Here is a 21078-nt window from a genome sequence, read left to right as displayed (position 1 = left end):
GGCGGCTGCTCCCGCGGAGCCGGCGCGGGTCTGGCCGGCGGGGGAAGGCGGCGGCGCGGCGCTGATACGAGGCATCTGCCACCAGGCAGGGGCCGAGCGCGCTGCACCCGCAGCCTGTTGCCGGGACCTTGGCGGCGGCTGGTGCCCAGGCATAGATCAGCCTCAGGCGGCGGCGGCGGCGGCTGCGTGGACTCTGCCTGCCCGGACGCACTCGCACTCCAGGGCTTTGCAGGTGCCGCGTTTTCACTTATTGTTTTTGCCTCTCTGTTTTCTACCCCCTCTGCCGCGTTTCTCCACCCCCCTTGAGGCGCTCGGGGGTGCGTGTCGGCGGGCGGGGGGAAGCGCCCCGGCGGCAGGCCGGAGCGCGCCGGGCCGGGCCGGGCCTGGCCTGGCGGCGCGGCGCGGAGCCGTGCGGGAGCGGGCGGGCGGCGCGGCGCGGCGGCGCTTGCGGGCGTTTGATGTGTCGTTTGAATGCAGAAGCCTCGCTCCGCTCCTGGCTCCCTCCATATGCAGTGCTGGGGGCGGGCCGACGGCCTTTAAAGGGGCACTGCCGGCAGCCGCCGCGCCGCGGTGCCGAGCGCCGGGCCCCGCGACTTCGCGCCCCCCGAGGCCGCCCTCTGCGGCGGCTCCCGCTCCGGCTCCCTCATAGCCGCGGCGGACGCGCGTGTGCCGGGAGGAGGCAGCTCCGATGCAATGTGGACTTCGCCTGGCTCCCCCGCAGAAAATGAAAATCCTCCTCTGTTACTACAGAGCTGCCCCTAACCGGTGCGGAAGGAGTTATATTTTTATAAAGTGTGCCTGCTATGGCCTTCTGTTATTAACCCATCTGTCTGGCGGGAGCAGAAAGAAGAGTATTTTTTTTTAATTTTTAATTTTTTTTTTTGCTATTCAGTTTTCTGTGCTATTTGTTGCGTGGTGTTCTAATATGTTAAACTAATTATGTTGTAGGTTAGAAAAAATAACCAGTGTTTAAAAGTTTATACTGAGTCATTCCTCTGCAGATGAACCTATGACTGACTCATAATCTGAGAACTGCAGTGGCTTGTAAAATAGGAAGGTAAGGCACTTACATCTTGAATTATTTGTATCTTCAAGTGTCTAAGATCTGAATTACTTGCAGAAAAAGAAGAGAAATTGTATTAATGCTAAGAGACATACTCTCATTTCAGCCAATCCAAGCTTGTGTGTGACATGAAGGACTGTATGTGCATCTTTATATGGATCTCTAACATGTATTAGGACATTTTTTCATCTTTTTCTGTTTCTGTAGTGGGAAAATTTGGGAACTTCCAATGATAGGATTTGAAATTTGTAGTCTCTTTAGGTCAGTGACTTTTCTAGACTGTTGAGATCTAACTGAATCTTGTAGATTGTATTCTATGTGACTTTTTTATTTCTTCAGTAGAACCATGTATTTTTCATTATAGGCTTGTCCTATAGAATGCACGTAGCATTATGTGCTAATGTGAACTTATATTCACAGACCAGAACGGAGCCTTTTTTTTTTTTTAAAGTGTATGATGTGAATGCTTATTAACAGTATTGAGCTTGAACAAAAGAAACAGTATAATTTGAAACAGTTAGTAAAAATCTGTGTTTAAAATAGCCACTGACTTGCATAGAAGGTTGGGATTAATGACTACATTGGTTGTTAGAGTTATGACTAAAGACATTAAAGGGCAGCATACATTATATGTTGTAAAATGAGCCATCTGGCTAAAAGTGTATATAAACAGCAATCCATACACTGCCCAGTGTGTATGGAGTAATGTAGATGTAAGCGTTGTATTTACCATGCTTAGGGAGAAGGTTTTTGGTTTAAGACAAAATATACTTGAATGTTTGGACTGAATCAGAGTTTTTATGGTTGGACTGGGAAACCCCTTGTAATACAGCTTGATAACGGAAACATTGATGTATCATGAGTTTGGGCATTGCAAGCAGGCACCACTATAGTGTTAAAAAAGTTGCTTTGTTCCAATGTGAAAATGGTTGGGTGTTTTACTGAAATGTGACTTGTTTGGAAGCTTCCAATAATAGCTGAATCTAGGATGTAGAAAAGCAAAGCATATTCAATAGCATGGCAAATTAATCCTAATCAGAAGAGGATGCTAAATTACTTAGTCTTTAGGCTTCCCTGAAGTCCTCCTGCAATTAAGTTGATACCAGTTTTGAGAAGCAGTTCCAGTGCAGATTCATAGGGTATTTGGTCAACATGTTAGCATATTTACTGTTGGTATCTTGGAAAACTGTGTAAGATGGCAGTAGTTAGTTAGCATCAGCAACAAGAAATTCTTTATGAAATCTTACTAGTCCATGCTAATAGAATTTGTCTTCTAAATGATTTTGATATCTTGCTGTATTTTACATCTTTATATTATTTTTGACCATAATGAAAAGTTTAAGTGGGGGAAGAAGAACATGTTTTTCAATATTGAAGTCCAGTTCTTCTATTAGTACTCACAACAATACTAAAAATAAGAAAATCCAGAAATCTTAATTTTTAACTTTTGTTGTTAAATTACAGGAATGTAAATACATGAGATAGTGAACAATCATAGTTCTGCAGATGAAAATTAAAGCAGTTTAAAAGTTGGAATGATTTAAATCTAATCCTGTATTCTAAATTGGCTTTGTATGAGTAGATATTGCAAGCATAACTCAGCATTTTGATCTCTAATATCTTAGGTGATGCAATAGCTGGATTTCACTTTTTTTTTTTTTGTATATAATAGTGTTTCTTAATTAATGGTGCCGAATCTTATGATGCCTGAAGACTGCTCATTACACACTGGTTTCAGATGTCTGTGTTCTTGTGCATGGTTCCTTTTAAGAATTGCCAAGACTTAAATTTTTTTCTTAATGGCTGTGGGTGGGTACTTTCTGAATATGATGCTTGTATTTGAAACCTCCTGGCATTTTTGGCCTGTGGCTCAGGATCACGAAAAGTGGTGGGGGAGAGTGAAATTGGAGATTTTGAGATGTGGGATGGGGAAAAGAAGCCAAGGGAGGGAGACTTGTGTATATTTCTGCAACAGAATAAAGGAGTGATTGTAGCACCAGAAAGAGTGTTGTAGCCATGCTAGCTTTTATCTAGAACTTTTTAACCTGCAATGATGTGGTGACACAGAAACCAGAGCAGTGAAAGGTTGGCAAAGACAATATAACCGGTGTCTACCTGCTGAAGCCTATACCCTCATAACTTGATAGAATAAACTCAGTATATGTTTGTTTTAACACATATATTATAAATATATTGTTTTTTTCTATCCCTTTCATTTTTCTTAATGGTAGAAAGAGATGGGACTAGAGAATTAGGAGGAGAGGAGAGAAAACTTACAGTGAAAGGTGGATATTTATGTACAAAGTAGGAAGAGGTGATCTCTTGGTCGGTACTAATGGGAAAGAAGAGAAAATAAAAGAAAAAGCTAGTAAATCAATAAGGATTTACAGTACAGTACAGTAGAAAGCTCTAAGAATTTAGGGAGGAAATAAGACAACAGGTCATTTGGTACTGGAAAGTGTGATACAAATATATATATTTTTTGTTTACTCTGTGAGGATTTTTTTTTTTCTTCCTTGAAATCTTTTCTACTGGAGCATTGATGCAAAATCTTTGCCACTATGACTTCAATTGCTACTGACTGTTGGCTTTGTAACTAGGTTAGCAGGGCAAGTGTCTCTAAAATTATATACAACAACAGTAGGTTGCTAATCCTCTCCACCCCGCAAAAATGTTAAGCCTTTGATTTCCATGCTGTTATTCTTTCCCGCTGCTATATTCTGTATGTGCAGAGTTAAAGTGTGATTTTGGTAGAATTCCATGTTCTGAAGTTCATCTAGTAAATGGCAGCATGGGAAAGGAAGTCTCAACATGTTTGTAGATGGAGAAGGTCTGTATTAGAGATGCATGATAACCTCCTTCCCTGGCTCCTTGCTCGTACTGTTAACCAGGGTGTCTTGTGCTTTGATATCAAGCTTGAATTTTGCAAATTGCTAGAACTGGAACTGCAATGGGCATAGCAGAAATGATATTTTTTTATACTGACATAAAGTGATCATTTATGAAATAGATTTCTCTGATGTATTGAGGAAGCATTCTGTAGATTATTTACAGTGATTAAAAAATTATTAATAATGTAAATGCTCTGAAGTGAATGTATCCTTTCACATAGCGTACACATAGTAAATGTTCCAGGAAAAAACATTAGTGAAAAAAGTCATAAAACTTCCATTTCCAGTGCTATAATGTTGACTGTTTGGAAGCTCATAATTATAAAAGTTTAACATTTGGAGTAATACTGAACTTCTGCCTGTCTTCATGGTTTCTGCATTAGTTTGAAAAATATCTTGTAGTACATAACATAAGATATGCGTACTGAAGACAAGCTTGAAGTGCCATGATTGTCTACAGTTTTCTTAGGTGTCCAGCAAAACAAGTTGATTTGATTTGATCTGTCTTGAAAAGCTTGTTGCAGATATAACTATAAGATAAGAAATGCCTTTATGGCTGCCACTTCATTCCCACAATGGTTTGACATCTATGAAGAAAGAAAAGATGGTCCATTGAAGATACTAGTGTAAAATCTAGGAGACATGGGTGCTGTTCATTGTTTCTGTAGATGTATATAAGTCATTCCCTTAGGTCCAAACTAACAAGGGTCTGTGATGTTGCAATGCTGAGTAATGTGACATCAAGCTCGGGTCCTGGGGCAGAAGGGGGATTCCAATCCAAGTTTTCTACTTCCTTGGGGAGTATTCTCATCATCAAGCCACAGGCCAGTTAAGGGTAATGTCACTTCCTTCTCTTGAAACTCTTCTGCTGTGCCAGGAATAATCAAAAACTCAGTGTGTCTGAGAAACAGCAAGAGGAAGCATGATGTCTCAGTCAAGTGGTTAGGACAATTAACAGGATGAAGAAAGACAGATTTGGGTGATCACTCTTCCAGTGGTTTTTTGGTGCATTTGAACTTAATATTGAGATTGCTGGGGTGAGCAGCCTTGTCAAGACAGAGATATTTCCTTAAGCGTAGAAGATGTCTTGAAGGTGCTCAGAAAACGATACCAATATTTAGGTACTCTGGGGTTAGGTGGTAGCTGATTGGGGGTTCTGAGAATAGATGTCATGCAGTTACTGCTTTTTGTGAGTCTGGCCTTTGGCTCCTGGTTATGGCTTTTCCTGGTCTGTAAAATGGTAATAATGGTACTTTCCTACTTCCTTGACAATCTAAGGACATCAAAAATGATGAGGTGCTGAGATACAGCAGGGCAGTACAAGTGTCATTCATCAATAAGTGAAATGAATTGCAAGTGCCGTATGGAGGCCTCCTGTTCTGTCTTCTCTACAATGCTGCACCATTCTGCACTGTCAGCATCATGGGGCAGGAAACAGTATTTGCTTCACAGCTCTTCCATTTTCGCATACAGCAAACGTGCGGTGCCATATGATGCTAAGCATACATGACAATTTGTCAAAATGGTAGTTGTTCTGGTGCTTGTACTTGTTCCCAACTTTCTGCTTTGGATGTTCTAGAACAGTAACAAATCTTTCTCATTGTACAGACACCAGCTTACCCACACAATAAATGTGCCTAAAATAACTTTTTAACAGCAAAGCCCTGGCTCATAAGCCCAGTTTTGGTGATGTGAATGGAATTTGTTTTGTAAGCTTGTACATGTGCTTGAGAGGGAGAGATAATTAGGACAATTATTAGGGGTTTTTATAATGGAATTGTTGTATCTGGTACCAGTTTAACTGTCCCCTCTTACTATCTTTCCACAGAGAGAAAAATTCCCGGAGTAGGTTTCCTTGAATGCTGTGGCTTCTGACTATTTAATGATCCACCGATTTAAGTCTTAATTTTGCATAGGAAACATAGCCTTAAAATTTTCATTCAACTTCTGCTAGTTTTAATCTCCCTGGAGCCATCCTAAATGACTTCCCTTTCTGCATTATGTGCTCTTCAGATACTAATGGAATGCTTATCTGTGCTGTATTTCTCTTCCATCTTAAATTGTTGTTTGGCCAGACACTATAAATGTTCTTAATTTCTCAAGCTAGTTCTTCTGGCTCTCAGAAGTGTCTTGTTCTGAACTTCTTTCAGTCAGTCGATATCTCATGTAATTTTAAGTTATTGAGGGCTAACCTCTATTCTGAGGTGGGCTCATCCTTGTGCTTCAGCAAAGTGACTGCATGTCACTTTTCTCCAGAAATGCTTGTGATTTCCAAGCTTGTACTTATTTTCAGACTTCTGGCTAATAATTTTAATCTGTAAGTCCACTTTTCTACCTCTCTGTAGCTGCATGTTTCTTTGATTTTCTTCTCCCACCCCTTCCCAGATGAATTAACACGCTGTTACTTCTCTTCCAGATCACTAAAGATGGGCCTACAATATACACTACTGTTGTCTAAAGGATGCACGTCTTTAAATCTACAGTTGTTTGCTCTTGCCTTCCATCCTTTTCTCTGTCCTCTTTTCTTTTCAGCACAGCATCCTTGAGAGAGGAGCATTGTGCTTTTGCCTAAGAATGGTTTTACTATTGTGATTGAACCTGATTAGGATACTAGTTCTAGGTTCAATAGGTGCCAAAGGTAAAGTGCTTGTGGTTGTAAAACTACATGGTCTCAAAATGCTACCATTTGGCTGTTAGCTTGAGTAGAAGGAAGTTGGATACCTAAGTAAATGAAGACTCTTGATTTGCATATGCATCCCTAACAGTCTTAGATCTGCTTGATACAATAGTATTCCTGTTACCTTCTTAAACTGCATTTTGAGAAGGCAAAAAAAGAAAAAAGAACCTCAAAAAGGATTTGAGCTAACTTTATTTGAAGTTAATAGTATCAATTATAACTTGAAGTCAGCAGTATCTTCTCTGTCTTTCGGTTGTCTTTCAGGAGTTGAATTGTGCTTCTAGCTGCAGAACCTGAGCATGCTATATTTCAGATTAGTAAATATGCTGTCGATAAATACTCCCAGCTGCTCACCAGTGGTGTGAAGATGTAATGGAAATGCCAGTAGATGCTATACTGTAGTTGTGCTAGTGGATATTGATATTGTGTTGCCCCTACTGTTTGGCAGTCTTTTTTATCTGTGTTATAGTAAGGCATTTTGACACTTTTTTTGGAGCACATGCAGAAGAATGCTCTTGACAATCTCTAGGAAAATAAAGCAAGTTTATTATTATTTGTGTGTTGTAATTCATCAGCTATTTTTCAATACCTAGGCCCATAAATTCCCCTTATTTGGCTATTTTGTTCTTACAAATTCCTGAACACTTTTATTTCAAAGTATTATTTAAATTTTTAACTTTTTAGTATTTTATGCAATAACTTTTTGAGGGAGTTTGGGAGGATTTACTCTCTTGGTTTCTTGCATGTGTGTTTTTAGAAAGACTTGGGACAGGCAAACTGATCTCAGCCCCCTTTCCCCCCGCCTCACATTCTGCATATTTTCGTGAGGAGATTCTCCCAAAATAAATGAGGAAGAGGGTTGGAATTGTCTTGTTTGGATACATGTGATAGCAGTTTTATATACACAGAGTATAATGCTGTAACTTCACTAAATTATTTGCTAAGAGTGTTTTAATATGAACTCTCAATCTCTGAGATGAGGTAGGGCAGACAGACTTTGAAAGTCTTTTGAGTTAAACATAAAAAGGCAGTTATTCCAGAACAAGAGTGTCCATATGTTGAGCTATTTGGGAATATTCAGAGTAGCTGGAATACTTGCATGCAATGTTGTGATTTAACAAATGGTACAGGAGGAGAAAATGCAGTGAGGAAAAAAGTTCTTGTTATAGATCCATTTCATTCATATTTGTTATGCTCTTGTGTCATGTTTGGTTTGATGAGAAAATGCAGTAAATGAGGTAAATAGTGGAAGCTGCTAACAGCCATTGTGCTACATGTTTTATTGATGCTTATTGATCATTTGCTGCCCATCTCCCATAGTATATTGTGTAGCAGAAGAGCAACCTTCAAGATGTTTCAAAATGCTTAATTTCATTTTAAGAAGGTGTAGCTAGTGACTTCTGTTGCTGTGATTAAGACCTAGACTTGTCCATGTTCCTTACAGTTTAGAGACACTGGCATCTCTGCTTTTGGAGGGAAAGCTTAAACATGCATAAGGCAGCTGCATTTTTAAACTGGCATTTCCTACTTTACTTAAAAAAAATTTTTAAGTATTTCTAACTAAAATCTTATTTCTTGGTTAAGCAAACTTCCTGTTGTACTTAATTTGTATGTGAATGTAATGTCTGTGAAAAAGGGTTGTTTGTTTTCTATGGAGAAAAGATTTACCTTATCTTATAGCTGATCTGCTTTTATAGAATATTAAATAGACCATGTTTTAAAGTCTCAGTTGTTAACACCTCCAAAATAAAAGGTTTGTCAAGTTAATGAAGGGAAAAATTGGTGAGCTCTCCGTTAGATGGTGCTGCTGGGATTGAAATATTTATATATGTAATGGAAGCAAGCTTCTGCCTAGAAGTGTTTTTACTGCTGTATTTTTTTCTAAAGGACTTCTCTTTATTAAAATACTTTCCAAAGGCAGGGATACTTGCAAAGATTTTTGTATTTCAGTTTGAAATGAACAAATAAGGTACTAAAAAGGCTGTCTGGATGGGAGGAGGTATGGAAGAAGTAAATATTTTGCTTATTGCATGAGTGATTTAGGTTTTAGCAGCTGCCTTTTTTACTGTAGCTCTCATCTGTCTAAGTAATGAGTCTGTGTTACCTTTATACATTGCTATCATGTCGATGGGGGCACTTCAGTATTAAAGGAATTTAGTGGCAAGAAATACTTGATTTAAAAATCCCCAAATGGGTTAGATTGACCATTGCTGTAATAATGCCCTCATGACTCTAACATTTGAGTTCCTGGCTTTTTTGTGGATCCCTGTCCCTCAGCATTTCTTTTTAGAGTGCGGTTTTATATTTTAACTTAAACACATGATAATAGTACTCTAAACTATTCCCTAGCACGAGCCATGACTGGCTAGTGATTTAAAAAAACAAGGGAAAAAAGCTGATGATTAAACATAGGCACCTAGCACCATTTTAAGCACCTTATGTAATCCCACATGGTCTTCAGTTGCTGCTCCAAAAGTATATGCAATCTCCCATATATACCAGTCCAGCGTGCATGTCTTGAGTATTTTAGGGCATCTAAAATGGCACTAAACATCCATGATTTGGTACCTGAATCACTCTGTAAAAGGTAAATAGAGTTAAAATACTTATTAGTTAAAAATGCATGTTAGCAAGTGTTTGATAAATACTTTTTGCTATTAGGACTCCTTCAAAGATGGCAAGACAGGGTTGCTGAGATCCTTGAAATCTCTCACCCTGCAGGACTGTAAGTAGAAAAGGAAAGAACTCCATTTAAAAAAATGGCACTGGTCAAGAAAGATAGAAGTTAAGTTGGGTTCATGAAGCCACAGCCCTTTTCTCAGGACAGGTAGAAATATTTTTAGCATGATTTAAAAAATCAGTATGACTATGATCAGCTAACAGAAAAGTTTAGTAATATTATATAGCACTGACTGAGAAATGAAGGGGACAAAATCTTAAGAAACAGATTTTTTTTTTTTTCTTTTGGAAAGACTTTTATCCAAAAGCATTCCTGAAAGATGGTTAGAGGAAATGGCTTAGCAGAAGTCCACTTCTTGGGATTGGAAAGTTTAAATAATTTTGGATCCAGCAGCAGGAAGCCTAGCTTAACAGACTTGGCCTGCATTTAGTAGCCTGTTAAAGCTGTAACAACCAGTGGATTTTAACCTTATGTGATCAGCTGTTAGGTACGGCTGCCCAATGTCTAACTTTCTGTTCTGAGAAAAGTGTTCGAGAAGTTTGCAAAATCTTTGTTCACTTTCTAACCTCGATCAGGATTAAAATGTTTGACTGAAAGGTGCTGTTAGTTCCCCAAAATCTGGCAGATGGAAGTAATAAGGTAGAGGGATGGTTTTCTTTGTGATGGTCTGAGTCATCCATTTCAGAAAAGCTCAAATAGGGAAGATTATCAGTTATGTGATAACTGGAGAAAAGGACAAGCTGTTGTGCGAGAGAAGAATGAGAAGTTGATCATGGGTATTTCATGACCTTGCTAATAATAACTCTTGAGGGGGCAATTAGTAGACAGTGGTTATGATGTCATCCAACTACACGACTTCACATCAAATATGAATTTGCTGTTCCTCAGTTAGATGATTTGGCTTTCTAAGTGAAACCAAAGACAAAAGTGGAAGTGATTCTAGCAGGCAAAGAGCAGCAAGAAATTCGTGCTTGGTCACCTTGAATAGAAAGCCTTGATTCTAACATTGTTGTAGGATGGTGTATAGACAGAAAGGTGATGATATTCTTGTTTCTGGACTCTATTAGTAGATACTTAAATATTAACAAAAGCTAGCCTTGCTTTTTCCCTCCTACCCCTATTTTCAACCGGTTAGGAGGCTACCTTTGTGTTTACAAGTTAAGACTTGGTATTTAAGACTGAGTACTTCTAAACTCCAGGGTTCGTCATTGTATTGCACTGTACTTAGGTTCCAGATGGAGTAATATCTACTCTTCCTCTGGCCAAAATGGCATTAAAGGAAAAACCCAAAGGAATGATGATCTGAGAGGGTGCGGTTAGGACAGCCAGGGAAGATGTGAAAAGGTATTGTGGTGAATTAAGGGTGCGTATGTTTATTTTTAGAATCAGTATTGTGACAGACCCATCAAAAATGAGTGGCGAAACTTACTTCTGCTTAAAAAAAAACCCAAAAAACAAATGAACAAACAACCAAACATGAGATTTGAAGTAAAGTGAAGGATTTTGTTTGCACAGATCTCTTTAGAGAAACAAGTAAAGGACGTGATCCTGTGTAAGAATTTATTGGTTTGGGGGAAAGCTCTTTATTAAAAAATGTGGACACTCATCTTGATTTAATTCTGACTGATAGGAAAGAACTGGCTAAGAAGATGGAGGAAGAAGAAGGAAGCTTGTGAAGGATTATCTCAAGCTGATAAAGTTCATTATTTTTAGGAAGTAAGGGAGGAAGAACAGCAAAATAAAGACCAAGAGCAAAATAAAGACAGTAACTTAAATTCAAAAAACTGGTAGATAAGATGTCATAGGAAGCATGATAGATATGTAAGAGGAATTCAGTAAACTTATCTGTTTCTTAGGGCACAAGTATGAATTATTAGTTTGTACTTTTTTTGCACTGACACATAGCAATGGACCACTTTGACTAAATCTTACGGATGAGCTGAAACTTGAAAAGAAATTGTATTAAATTAGGTGACAGTGTTAAAGATGAGTAAGAAAGAATGACAGAGGTGTGTAGGGGAAAAATGGAGCGTCTGAGGCATGAAAATAACAAGGGAGTAAAGGATAAAAAGAAAATGTTTTTCTTATGGACTTGAGCAGTAAGAGGAAATTGTTCCACTAGTCAGCATGGATGGAAAAGTAGCAACAAATGATGCCAAAAGAAATTAAGTCATTAGTGCTTCAAATTTTCAACAGTCACTTAAATGATAGAATAAGAGAGAATAAAGTTAGTACATTTGCAGGTGGATACCAAAGTGGGAAGGCCTATAAGTCTTTTGGAGAACAGAATTACAATTCAAAATGAATGCGCTATGACTGGAGTACCATGACTGGCTTTGGTAATTCACTGCTCTCTTGAGTTTTCAGCTGGCCTACATCTTTCTTGCAACAAGGATGCAGTCTTAGTTTCTCTTGTTCTTCTGATTTCAAATGTTGAATCCAATTCAAGATGTCATTGAGCTTCAAAGTAGCTGGCCTACAGCCTGACTTGTTACCTTAAATGGAGTGCCTGTCTCTGCAGTTGAGTCTAAATGCAGAAAATCGTTGGGGTTGCGTCAATCTATGCTGTTGCTGAGCTTGAAATAGAATTACATATTTCCTCCACTCTTAGACGCAGAGTTGCAGTGTGCTGGAACTCACTTTGTTACACTGATGGTGTTTAAACCAGCAGCGAACATGAGCTTTATGTTATGGTGTGATGTGAGCTGTAGAAGCCAAGGAGCCATGTGTTTTTACTACCACAGGCTTAGTAACTTCCAAGGAAGAGGTGGGATGGGCTACTAGAGATACAGCAACATCTTAATTGCTGTAGTTAGTCACTAGGGCTCATGCAGCAGAGTTTATTGCCAAGTATTATATACATTAAATAAAATAGGAACCAAAGCATTTAGAAAAAGTTTTAAGAGTACCCATGTTCCTATAGGGCCTTATTCCCTGCTAGAGCTTCCTGAGCCCTTATGATACTTTTGTTAAATTGCTGTTGTCTCTTTGTTCTTCTGAATTCTACTCCTTTTTTCTATAAATAGAAATGTTTTTAAGAAGCCTCTAATGTTTGCATAAAAGTAACTTATTATGAGACCCTGTTTCTTTACCACCTCCCATTAAACCACCCCACGTATTGAAATGTTCACTGCATGAATAAAGAAGTCAGCATATGACGGCTATAAATTAGTACAGAAGAGCTCAACTTCCATTGTACTGAGCTAATCTAGGATATTCGGGAGTTTTCAGTAACTAGAGTGAGACTAACTGGTGACTGGGTCATTCTTCCTGCAGATACTTAGAATGGTGTGTCCTCTTTGTGGTGGTATCAGAGCTTTGTCATGATGGTGGCAGAATTAATTGGAAAAGACAACCCCAAATTAATTAACTTTGGAAAAACTGGCAGGATGAGAATTGATATCAGGCTGGTGACTTTTCAGGATGCTGTCAAGTGATAAAACAGACCTACTACCATTACTGAATGTAGAAGAAATAGATCCTGAAATGTTGCACGTTTTAAATCAATAATACCTTTTCCTGAAATTGGAGGATCTCACACTGCCTTCAGATAGACATGTTGTAGTCAGGTTCTTTTTTAGGTTAACCAGAGAGAATTCACCCAAATGTAACTGTTTCTTGTCATATAAACACAGAAGTAGTCTCCTGTCATACTTAGAATTGTGAATAATTGAACTGTAGATATAAAGTTTGGGAAGTCATAATATGTCAGTAGAGAACTCTATTCTTAAGCAGTGATACAGGAGGCTTTTTCCTTATCTTCTTATTCTGTCCACAAGCAGAGTCGCTGCAGGACAGAAGTCTCCATTGCAGAAAAAAGGAGTCTTTCAGTTAAGTGTCTTGTTGCTATGTCCACCTTCATCCTCTCCTTTCTCCCTTTCACCAGAGGGTTAGATCAGGGGCTGGAATGCATCTGCTTGTTGCTGCTGCAAAGATTTGTTTTTCTCAAAGATTTCTTTTTCTCCTTCCTTTGCCTCCAGTCTAGTTTGCCAGTATTGCTTCTCTTTCTCCTTTCCTTTCTGTTTTTTGGTGTTGTGCAGTTCATGTTTTGGATTGCTGCACTGAGGTCTCTCCCTGAACCATGTGGAAATACGTTGTTAGGCAAGAACTACTGAAATCTCTGTAATGTTGGATTCCTATCTGAATCAAGGAAAGTTATTTTCATGGCCAGACCCTAGTTTACAACAGTAGCTCAAAGGGTTCTGATCTTTGTAGGGCCATCTTGCAAAATAGCTGATTAAGCTTGTTCCAGCATGATGTCCAGATGTATAATGCAGTAGGAAGAACTACGCTTATACTCGTGATTTGAAGTGCAGCAACTGCCTTAGGTGGAAAACCGAAGGCAGACCACAAAACCGATATTGTTCTGGCTGTGGTTTTTTGATAAGGCATACAGGGAGTGCAGCCTGCCAGTTCATGGGGGTGAGGACCGGTATTTGGTATGTGGATAAAGATGATGAAGCCAGTGGAAGTACAACAGTGATAGAATGGACAGGAAAGCTGGCAACTTCGGGGCAGGTGAGGAGAAGTATTAAGTATCTATCCTAGGGAACTTAAGCTGTGCTACTGCCTGCCTTCTGTGTGAACTGCTGGACACCTTTGGGTCCTCAGGACTGTTCCGAGAGATTACTTTGGTCAATACAACACAGAGACGTTGCATTTTACTTGGGTGATGCAGTTGTGTCACTGGTCGTCTGGGGTAGAATTTGGGCCTTCAAATGAATGAATGAGCTTGTCACTAGATAACAGATGAAAGTGTGCTTTTTTGTTTTCTGGTTTGCTTATTTCAATTTATAGAGAGATTTTTGGACATTTACAGGTCCATTTTATCCTGCAGTGGTGAAAGCCCTCTTACTAGGTTTCAGGTTTAAAAAGGAACACAAGTTATTGAAGTCAGATGGCCTTTTTCAGTCATTATCATTACATAAGCCTTATCTTAGTTTATCACAGATGTGGCTTTCATTGGCAAATATATAAGTAAATAACCTATAAGAAGAAAGTAGAGATGGGATGTCTTAATATACAGTGGGGTGGCAACAATGTTGGAGTAGGACAGAATTCTTTTATAAAGGATTTGTGTAGCGGAAGTGAAATAAAAATAAGGACAACATGAAGAGTTGTTTGTGTTGGTGGTTGAAGCCCCAACACTAGGGGTTAGTATAAGATGATGAATTTAACTCTCTGAATTTTATTTTCTTTTCTGAATGCTTTTTGGCCTGTTAGGAAAAATTTGTTAAACTGTCATGAGAACAGAATTGTACTTCAGTACTAAAACAGTTGTGGTCTTCACTCTTTTGAGACTTTTCATAGTAGCATTTTGTTTATGATCAATTTTGTAATTGGAAGTCTGTTTTAGAGCCCCAGCATTCTAATGCTTTTACATTTATGATCCACAACACTAATTAAAAATATTTATTCAATTTCCAACTTTCAAAATTGTTTAATTAAAAACTGAACTTACTGTTCAGTATTATAAAATTTGTAAAAGCAGAAACTAAAATATATGCTATTATCTAAGCAATCTGTATTTTTAAATTGATTGTATTTGTAGCAGAATAAGAGGTACAATATGAATATGCTATGAAACGTTTTGAATTCACCCTGTGACTTTATTTTTGATTTGCCTAATTTTAAATATAATCCTCAAGCTGTTATAAGCCCTGTGAAAACTGAGGAAAGATTCCTTCTTTCAGGTCACTTTACTTTGTTTGAGTTACCTGGATTTTATTCTATAGTATGTATTGCATCATGTTTTCATTGCTAAAAGAAGGAAAGAACACCTTTCAATTTGTTACTGACTGTCTGTAGGGATACTTGGCTCTCGTTTGCCATTTCTTTCACAGTAAAGTGAAAATGGAAGAATTAAGATAATATCGTGCTTTCTTGTAAATCCATTCTAAGTGTTTCACTAATACTAATTTTTTACAAGAATAGAAATGGTAGCTTAAACTACTTCAGTTTTCAGTATCACAGCTCAGAAATGGCCACAATGCACTAGCCAAATATTTTAAGACTGTTTGGTAGTATTAAAACTATCTCTGTTTTCAGTGTTCATATTTTCTTCCTTTTGTATCGGAGTGTAAATCTTTCCTATGCTGAATAAGTTCAAGTGCAGTAGCTAGTAAAATTAAACCCATGTTGTGAACTGGAGCATGTATTTCAAATAGTTTCTTTTCTTGGTTTTAGTTCAGCTTAAGAGAAGTATCTTTACATCTGCAGTTTCTGGAAATATAAGAACACTGTGAACCTCTGGCCAATAAAAATTTTCCCATTATGTAAAACATTGCAGATTAGCTTGACTCACTAAATGGTGACAGAGGTGACTTCCTTCATAAAGTAAATATATTTTACAGTGAATGTTCTAGTGAACTAATAAATCTCAGTGTAGCTTGTTATTTTGCTATGGTTTGGTATGGCTTCATGCAATCTTAACCTGCTATTTCTCTCTTCTGCCTTTAGGCTTGTGAGAATTGTTTCTGTGTATTAATAGGAGACACTTGTTTGTTTCCCAGCAGGAAAGCCTGAGTGCTTAGGCTTTAACAGAATCAAGACCAGCTTTCAACAGTGGGAGACAATATATTAATTCATTGGAACACAAGACTGCAGTCTGTGCTATCACTGTGGTTTGTGTTGTGACTTTTTTTTTTTTTTCATGTAAACAGGTAGGTAGCAACAATTCCGCTGACGTATGCGTTGTTTTCTTACTACATATATGTAGAAACCTCATGACAGAGGTTTGTATTTTATTTTGGAGCAATAGTATTTGAATCATTGCATGAAACCATAAAAATAGATGGTCCTCCTTTGTTTTCACATCTTTATTAATTGATGCTGTTAACTGTACAAATCATCTTCAGTGCTCAGACTCACTTTAGTTATGAATGAGGGTGATATCTCAAAACTCAAGCAAGTTTCATTCTTGTTTCTGTAAGTACGCCTTCTTACAGCCTTGCTCTACTTTTGTGTTTTCTACACAGTCAGAGTGGACTATTTAGCAAGTTTTTCCATGCTCTCTGTCTGATGGAGTTAAGTTACCAAGTATTTCTTCCTGATAGTATATGGAGATTTGTTTATTTATGAATTTTTGGTGCCTTTTATCAGTTCTGTTGTATTTGCAAGCAAGGTAAGAAGTTATTATCTCTGTTCCATTAAACATCTGAAGTAAAGAGAGATTTTGCAAATAGTTAAATAATATGTTTAGAGCTCATAGGTGGTAGCCAGCTTCCCCAGTCAGCAATGTCTGATTTGGGAAACTACGTTGTACCTTAGTTTCAAGAGGCAATAACATTCTGAATCTTTGCGAATGGTACGTTAAGTGTGTTTAAGGCTCTGCTTTTTCTTCCGTGTCCCACCCTGCTTTTTCTGAAGTTTGAAAAGAAATGGTGATTCTCTAAAATTTTAGTAGTCCTGTTTGCCTTCAGTTTGAACTGTAAAACAGGACTGGACAAAAAAGTGAAACAGAGGGTCCTTTCAACTTCTGGACAAGACCATAGGAAATGCCTCGATCCTTGGGTGAGCAGTAGGGGTTGTGTTTTCAGAGTGTAGCAGCTTGGGGACTAAGTAATCAGCTTGAGGGTCTGTGGCCTGTTCCTAAGCAGATTATCTTCATATCTTTCTGTAGGAATTTCTGCCTTGGCCCGATCTTCTAACTTAGTGGCAGGCACTTTCCCTGCCCTGCTGCCCCCCCCCCCCCCCCCNAAAAAAAAAAAAGTGCTGTGCCCATCCTTAATAGTATGTGAATCACAGCTAGGAACCAACTAGGATGCACATGGCTGTCTTCAAAGCATTCTCAGTGTTCTGAAGCAAAACAAGTTAAAGTGTTACTAAAGTGCTAGTTCTGTACTAAATGTGGAAAGTGAAAACTATTAAATCTTATTTTACCTTTTATGTTTATTTTTAGGGAGAAAGGGATATATTTTTGGTCCTCCTTCCCCCCAACTTTAACAAGAGATATAATTATGTTTTTGTGTTCCTTATTTCCAGTTATTTTTTCACTTTTGGCAGTTCCCAACTTAAGACTGAAGTCCTGTTATACGAGGTAATATGTATACAAGTATATGAAGAGTCATACATATACAAGTATATGGGAGCTTGGTAGGCGTCCAGGTAAGATGAGAGAAAGGAAGCATTATACGTTTTCCTCAGCAAAGGAAAATAAAGATGTACAGAAGTGCTCTAAGACATGCAGAAAGTATCTGATAGCTCTGAATTTGTCCTGTTTCAAAGACAACAGCCATTTCCCTTTTCAAGCCCACTATTGTATTTTTTTTTTTAATGTAGTACTTAATGTTTAGTATACAAACCCAGGAAGAGATTCTAAATTGAAGATGACCTTTAGCATTAAATACATTATTTTTAGTGGAAACAAGCTTAAAATAAAACTAACTAAAACTTTGTTAGGGGTCCTAAACTGAGTATACATTGTCCATTGCAGAAAAGAGAGGAGGAAAAAAAAAAAAAGAAGCGAGAGGCAGGGGACGGAAGTAAAGCTACTGTCCTAGCATGTAGGAAGTTAGTAGTCCCTCTGAACAGTAAGAAGTGACTTGTGCGTTGCTGTGGGAAGTTAATCTTTCTTTCATCTGTGGGTGGGGGAATGGACAGTAGATGTGCTGATTATATCTGTGAGTCTACCTAGGTTGCCTGTTACTTTTTCTTTAGGTCAGTGTACACCCTGTCAAAATATGCCACCAAAAACAAACAACCTTTTCATTGCTGTGAGCTGGAAGCCAAAAGGATACATGTTCCTCCAAACTCTTTCCCATTCCCTTTCTGCTTATCCCCAAATAACCTGCTTTGGATGGTAGCTACTCTCTTCTCCTGGAGGGGAAGCAGCAGGAGGTGGTGAGGGGAGGTGCAATAAATAGATAGTGAAGAGCTATTGAAGGTTTCTGAGCTTTGGATATCATTGCTAGCATGGGTTCAGCCTCACCTAATGTTCCAGTGAGGCCAAAACAGAAAAGACTGAGCAGGATCCTCCCCCAAGGAGGACCTAGATCTCAAGGAACAATAGTTGCTGATGATAGACAGCTGGGCTGCTATGGGCTGAAAGATCTGGCTTTGAGCCTTGCTCTGTAGGATGCAAAGGGAAGGAGAGGTTAAAGCAGTAATGAGAGTATTGTTGCAAATGAGCTAACAACTGGCTGATTGATGCCCAGACTCTCATTGTTGCTCCTAAATGCAGCTGTGGAGAATGAAGGGTTGGGTGGGGGGGGAGAGAGTTCTCTGTTAAACTGAGTATAAATTAGGCCTTCATTGTCTAAACTTCTTCAATGCTGTGAGGTATTCTTTAGCTGCCATTGTGGAACACTTAAAAAATAATCACAAATGCCCCTGCTGGGCAGGGGGCACAAGTGTCACTGCTGGGTAATCATGGCCATTTTAATTGTGTAGGGAAAGCATCCAAGTGTTAAAATAGTTAGTTGACTGAACTCCCTGATTCAAGCACAAAAACAGAAAAAACACCAAAACCTTAAGACTTTTTTGCCTTAATTTAACATCTTTAAATTTGAAGCTATAAATGTATTTTAAAATGTTAAAGTTGTTTATTTAATGACTTAAATGTTTATATAGCTATTTTAAAATTTATTTTTTTTTGTAATTCCCTTTATTTTACTGAAAACACAAAAATTATCCTATGAAACATAGAGGAAAAGAGATGCAGGAACATGAGGAACAGTAGAGAGAATCCTAGAGTTCCCACAAGGCTCTGCAGTTTATTCCATTGAACCACATCTGATAAGACATGATGTGACTTGAACAAACTTTACTGTAACTTGTTTCTTTTCTGGGCTCTTTCAATGCTCCTCTGATTGCATAGCCTTCAGAAAGATTGCAGTGCAGTAATCAGTAAGGGTTATTAGTAGGAGGGGGAACTCAAGCTGTGGTGACTCTCCTTTTGCTGTGTTGTATTACTGAGATCTGCATTTTGGAGTAGGAGATACTGAATAGATGCCCTCATGTTCCAAATTCTGAGATTTGGCTGCTTGCAGAAAAGGACTTGGATAAGTCTTCATTAGGTGTTTCTAGTAGCTGCATGTCATGCAGCATAGCCACTGAATTTATTGATGCAGTGCTATTTTCTTTGATAAGAAAAACTTGCAGTTTGTGCCTAATACTTTGTTTTTAATTCTCTGTGCTCAGACAGTGGAGAATAAGGTAAGTTTGTTGTTGTTGTTGTGTACCATTTAAAGGATAATGGAAGTAATTGCTGCATGTTGTAGCATGCAACAATAATTGAGTTCTATTAGAAAGTAAAAGTTTTGATTACCTTTTTTATTGCTGGTAACTCTTTGAAATTCATTGTACTAAAATCCTTGAATTATCTAGTATTTTAAAGCTACAAACAGGTATTTGCATTTCATAAGTTATTCGTACTACATTATTTGCACTTCATCCATATTAATTTTTTGTTTAGTCAGTTTTTGCTTTGAAAACAATTCTTCATTATTATATTGGATAATCCAAATCAGTGTTCTTGGAATGTTTCTCCTTTTATATTAATCTTAACAGCTAAAAACCAATCCATTCTGTCTTGTATTTTTTTTTTTTTTTTAATTCAGGATTTTAAGGGTATGGCACTGTTACAATGCTGCAAGAATGAAAACTAGGACCCTAAACTCTCCGTGAATCAGAAGGGATTGGGGTGTAGGGAGGGAAAGTAATGGCTGGAAACTCAAAACTCCCTGCACTATATTCAGCTTTGTAGCTGAGAATATAAATGCAGAGCCACCAGGGAAATTGTAATTGATTTCCTGCACAGTAACCATGCATACTACAAAGTCTGTATGGGGGCTGACTTAGAGCTTACATTTCTTGCTGAGTTACTATATAAACATTTAGTCCAGAAAATAGTACCTGGTTTGTGACATCTGTAAAAAATTATGGACTGTTTTGGAATTTCTATACTATTTTGGTGGGCCAAGTCTTATGTAATTGCATGTCTCCTTTTTATATGAATAAGAGTTTATTCATATATTCTCCTTTAAATCTTAGTACCTGTCTATTTTTATAGGTACTTTGTTTCTAGAGTGAAACGGATTGGGCTTTCATTGGTCAAAGTATTTCTTTTGACAGAGTTTGTAAGCTTGTTAGCCTGGTGCTTGAAAGGATTCTGGTCCAATGGTAGCATGGCTGCTACTTTGTTAATAGTGATAGCCTTGCCTTTCCCCTGCCAGAGGTCCAAATCTGAGTTGAAGCATGTGACAGAGATCAAAAAATGAAGGTCAAAAAAAGACTCATTGAATAGCTCTGGAAGTCTACAACATTCCTCAAGACTAAATAAGTGCTGTCTTGGTCTCATGGTGCAAAATGGCTTGCATTAGACATGATTATGAGAATGAAGGCTCAGTACATTTAGTGGCAGGTATGTAATTCTGTGACTGTGTCTAAATTCCTGTAACCAGTTCTGTGTAACTGCTGAGGCTGGTCCTTTTTTGCAGCGTTCTGTGCAGGATGACATTTGGGAATACATTGCCAAGGTGAGCCCTTGGTGCCGGTCTGCTTAGTGTAATTTGGGAACATCGTTGCTGTGGCACTACAGAATAGCTGGTCAGATTTTTCAGAGTACGCTGACGCTTTTAGACTCTGTGGTAGGTGGACACAAACTTAATTAACATGAGTTGAGAGACTAAAGGTATTGCAAAAATGTGGTTTGACTGTGTATATTATAAAGGGGTCAGTTGAGGTTACTGCAACAGGGTCAACAGTGTTGTTGTCCTTAAAGTGTAAATATGAGAGAGACTGTGGGGACTTCAGATTTAATATACTG

The 21078-nt window shown here is 38.3% G+C and overlaps 1 protein-coding gene across 4 annotated transcripts in view; it reads left to right on the top strand.

Annotated features, from left to right (window-relative positions):
- The first annotated feature begins 150 nt into the window (after window positions 1-150).
- The window catches only part of TRAF3 (TNF receptor associated factor 3), a 67326-nt gene continuing 46398 nt past the window's right edge, over window positions 151-21078 (top strand). For 3 of the 4 annotated variants that reach the window (XM_026079593.1, XM_026079592.1, XM_026079589.1), the window contains exons 1-2: window positions 152-232; window positions 949-1057. The gene's annotated coding sequence lies outside the window, so the exon portion shown is untranslated. Of the gene's footprint in view, window positions 233-948; window positions 1058-21078 lie in introns of all 4 variants that reach the window. The other variant, XM_026079590.1, reaches the window with a different exon arrangement.

This window comes from Apteryx rowi, unplaced genomic scaffold (assembly GCF_003343035.1).
Source record: "Apteryx rowi isolate R43461 unplaced genomic scaffold, aptRow1 scaffold_5, whole genome shotgun sequence".
Lineage (NCBI taxonomy): Eukaryota > Metazoa > Chordata > Aves > Apterygiformes > Apterygidae > Apteryx > Apteryx rowi.
This window is presented reverse-complemented; position numbering and strand designations above follow the sequence as displayed.